The sequence below is a fragment of the Myotis brandtii genome, unplaced genomic scaffold, assembly GCF_000412655.1.
Source record: "Myotis brandtii unplaced genomic scaffold, ASM41265v1 scaffold796, whole genome shotgun sequence".
Classification (NCBI taxonomy): domain Eukaryota; kingdom Metazoa; phylum Chordata; class Mammalia; order Chiroptera; family Vespertilionidae; genus Myotis; species Myotis brandtii.
The window spans coordinates 1952469-1956973 of record NW_005371207.1 but is presented as its reverse complement, the minus strand read 5'-3'; positions in this window follow the sequence as shown (position 1 = coordinate 1956973).

Genomic DNA, 4505 nt, shown 5'->3' with positions numbered 1-4505 from the left:
GGACCGCGGGGGCGGAGCGGACCCCTGATTTCCGGATCCGGCCTTTCCAGGGCGACGCCTACTCCGGTATTTCCCCGCGTTACCTGGCGCCGGCGTCGGAGCGGAGCCCCAGGCGTGGCGTGGGGAGGTCGCTCCGAGCCGCCTCCCGGGCACAGAACACAATCGCTTTGCCTTGTAGGTGCGTCCGCCTGGGCGCCGTCAAGTAGAAGGGCTGGGTAGGGACTCCGGTTGCAAACTAGTATAAATGAAGTTTTCCTTCATCCTCCCTGAGACTGATGCTCCCTTTCTAAAAGTACTAATGCTTCTGATTCCATTTTAAAACTCGAGGGATAGGATTTTCCCCCCTTTCCTCTGTCTGCTACAGATAACATTTGCCTATTTAAGACTCTTGATAATTTGGTGTTTCTTCCACTCCTCTTTGCCAAAGTAATTTGGACAGCCTGTTTTTCTGCGTTACCCACAGCTTCTTTGTATTTATTCGCAAATAAAAATTCAGGATGCGCAGTTAAATTTTAATCTCAGGTTAACAGTGAATAATTCTTTAGTATCTGTATGTCCCAAATACTCCATGGGCCATGAGTTTATTTTACCTGGCAACCCACTTCTGTGTCAAGTTGCACAGAAGGGCAGCTATGCTGTTAGTTTTATGCCCTGTAAATGAACGGGCTTTCAAGATTTTCTAGAAGATAAAAATCACCTCATTGATCTTCAATTTCTGATATAAAATTGTGATAATCCAAAGGACATAAAGTGAGTCAGCCATCCATAGTCCCCTTCTCGCTGCAACTTGCAAATAAAACTGGCCCTGAATAACTGGCTCTAAATGCAAGTCATGGTAGTTTAGAGGCAAGGTATGAGAGATCTTCATAAGTTTTAAGATAGAATGTTTCCCAGGACAACAAGATTTAGTTTATAAGTAAAGTAAAACCAGAAGAGGGATTTATTCATGCTGCAGAACCTGGAAAAATGGAGCCACAGAGGCAAACACCAAAGTGTTACTCAGAGGAGACAATGGCCTGGCCCAAAGGCTCCAGCATGGTTGGTGTAACTCTGAGGTAGATGGACGTATTCTAATCATACACAAACATACCTTGGAGATACTGAGGGTTTGGTTCCAGACCACCAGGATAAGGTGAGTATTGCAATACAGCAAGTTGTAATCTTTTTGCTGGTGAAGGGTCTTGCTTTCAATTTGTAAAATATGCAACATCTGTGACGCACAATGAAGCTAAGTGCAATAAAACAAATTATGCCTGTAGCTAATTCGGGTTGCTCTGAATTTATGCCCCTCAACCAGTTTTTTGTTTACAGTGTAGCTTGCCATGTGGTTTGCTGACACAGAATGTTTGCTGGATTCACACAGCTGGTCTCTAGGATTATTGTTTTAACGACTTTATTGAGCTATCATTTATATGCCATGCACTTTACTCACTTTAAGTATAAAATGCAGTGGTTTTTATCAAGTTTACTGAGTGACAATGCCATTGTCATAATACAGGTTTAGAGTATCACCTCTATATGATGATCTGTAATGTTTAATCCCCTTTCTATACACAACTCCAGGCAACCACTAATGTACTTTCTGTCTCTCTTAATTTGCCTTTTCTGACAATTCGGGGTTTATTTTTAAAAATAAATTAATAATTTTATTCACCCATCAGTGTCCGTGTCTGTGGCTAATGTACATTTACCCTGGATAAAGGTCATCTTCTCATTTTCTCTGTTCTGACAAGTAAGTTGTCTGTCTCAGGCTGCTAGATTGTCCTGGTTTCTCCAATGTCAATGCCCTCTAACCAGAGACCACCAGGAATACATCAGTGGTTGGGTTTATTACTCATTGCATTTATTACTTGTTGCAATGAGGGAGAATGCATACCATGGACAACCATGGGGCATCTCAGTAAGTATTAGAAAGGGACTCATAGGATTCAAGCTTGTGTTTGATGATTTCGGGGAGTGTTTAAAGAAGAGCCCTGGCCGGTGTGGCTCAATTGGTTGGAGCATCATCTCATGCACCAAAAGGTTGTGGGTTCCCTTCCTGGTCAGGGCTCATTTTTGGGTTGTCAGTTTGATCCCCAGTTTTGGCATGTGTGAGAGGCAGTTGATCAATGTTTCTCTCTCTCTCCCCCTTCCCCTTCTCTTTCTAAAATCAATAAACATGTCCTGAGGGAAGGATTTAGAAGAAGGAGGAAGAGAAGAAAAGGGAGTTTTGCTTTGGGTTGGATGCCGCTAGGAAGGAGGGATAATTCTTAAGACTGGATATCATAATATGTAAGTCTCATCTAGAAGGGGGGTAGGCTAGACTGAAGCTAAAGCTGTAATTGGTAAAAACAAAACAAAAGAGCAGTCACTATTCTTAGCCAGAGTAGGGAGATGTTTGGTCATTTTGGGCTTTGGACAATGTTCAGGTTTTTTCTGTTGTTTAGATATAATTATAGAAGGGTCGTGTTTTGGCATGGTCAGAGTGGCCTTGTCTGATGTTCATGTTCTGTGAAATTGTTTATATTCAACAAGGCCTAGATATGAGTACCAGGCCAACTCCGCACCAAGATAATGTTACTTAGTGGGCACTTTGGGTAACTAGTCAGCCACTCATTCCTCTGTTATCACTAGATATATTTCCCCTTTTCTTGAAGCTTCAGCAAAAATATTAGGCCACTGGGTAAATTCAAACCCCCAAACTGAGATTGTGATCATTTTTATGGAGGGTTCGATGATTCACCACCCTTCCTTTTATAAGTGAGGCTTTCTTTCACAACTTTGCAACTTTTAAATGCAGTTTAGCAACATTTGCTGTGCATATAACCACCAAAGTGTTCCTATCCAGGTTGCAAGAACTCTTATGAGTAAATTTTTAAAAAAATCTAACAGCTCTGGTCGGGTGCTCAGTTGGTTACAGTGTTGTCCCGATACACCAAGGTTATGGGGTTCGATCCCCAGTCAGGGCACATACAAGAATCAACCAATGAATGCATAAATAAGTGGAACAACAAACCTCTCTCTCTCTCTCTCTCTCTCTCTCTCTCTCTCTCTCTCTCTCTCTCTCTCTCTCTCTCTCTCTCTCTCTCTCTTTCTCTCATCAATATTTTTAAAAAGACAACTAAGTAGAAAAGTGGGCAAGAGATAGAACAGATACATTACAAGAGTAGGTAGCTAATAGTCAAGAAAAATGAAAACATATTCAACCTCATTAATTATGAGGAAACTGCAAGTTAAAACCTCAATAAGGTACAACTAAACACACAGCAGAAGAGCTAAAATTTAAAAGACTGACAATACCAAGTATTGACAATGATGTGGAACAACTGGAATGCTCATTCATTGCCAGGTGGAAAATTGTTTGGCACACATAGTCTATAACCCAGGAGTTTCACTTCTAAATCGAAATGCCTACTTGTTTTCACTGAAAGGTGTGTTCACCAAAATATAACTCTAATGTCTATCTATAGTAGAATGGATAAGTATAGTATAGTCCCACTGTAGAATACTACACAGCAATGAAAAAAATTACTATTAAATATAACAACATGTATTAAACTCACAAACATGATCTTTTTTTTTTTAATATATATTTTATTGATTTTTTCACAGAGAGGAAGGGAGAGAGACAGAGAGTTAGAAACATCGATGAGAGAGAAACATCGATCAGCTGCCTCCTGCACACCTCCCACTGGGGATGTGCCCGCAACCCAGGTACATGCCCTTGACCGGAATCGAACCTGGGACCTTTCAGTCCGCAGGCCGACGCTCTATCCACTGAGCCAAACCGGTTTCGGCCACAAACATGATCTTAGGTAAAAGAAAGATAATTAATGGAAATAACTTGTATACTTCCATTTAAATAAAGTTCAAAAACAGGCAACACTCACCTGTCATGTTCGAAATCAAGCTAGTGAGTAGCTTTGGGGAGCTGTCAAGAGGTAATGATGAGGGCAGGAGTGGGGCCACTGCAGTGCTGGCAGTGTTCTGAATCTTGACCTGGGTGGTAGTTAATGTGACCGCTGTCACTTTGTAGTAATTCATCGAGTAATTCAGTACACTTATGATCAGTTCACATTTCTATATGTTATGCTTTTTAAAAACTGTATTAAAATACATATCATTATTGTGAAAAAGTCAATTATTGAAGTTGGGGATTGGGTACAGGAGGATTATAACCATTCTCTCTACTTTTCTGCATTTGTAACTTTCTTTCATAAAAAGATGAAATATATGTATGCATGTTTGTGTGTATGTATGTGTCTGTACATGTATTTATGCATGCATATATATGTATACATAATTATTTGTAAGTGTTTGAGTTTCTCCTTGATCTGCCAGTCTCTTCAAAAGTGAACAAGATTTTCTAGAGACATAGCAACATGACTAGAGCCATGTGCTTCTTTTCTACCATGTTGGATTTGAAAATTAACTTAGCAAAGGTCAGTGCATTGAGATAATATTAATCAATAAAATATGTGTAATATTTAAAACAACCTGAGTAAACATTTTTACATATGTATTAA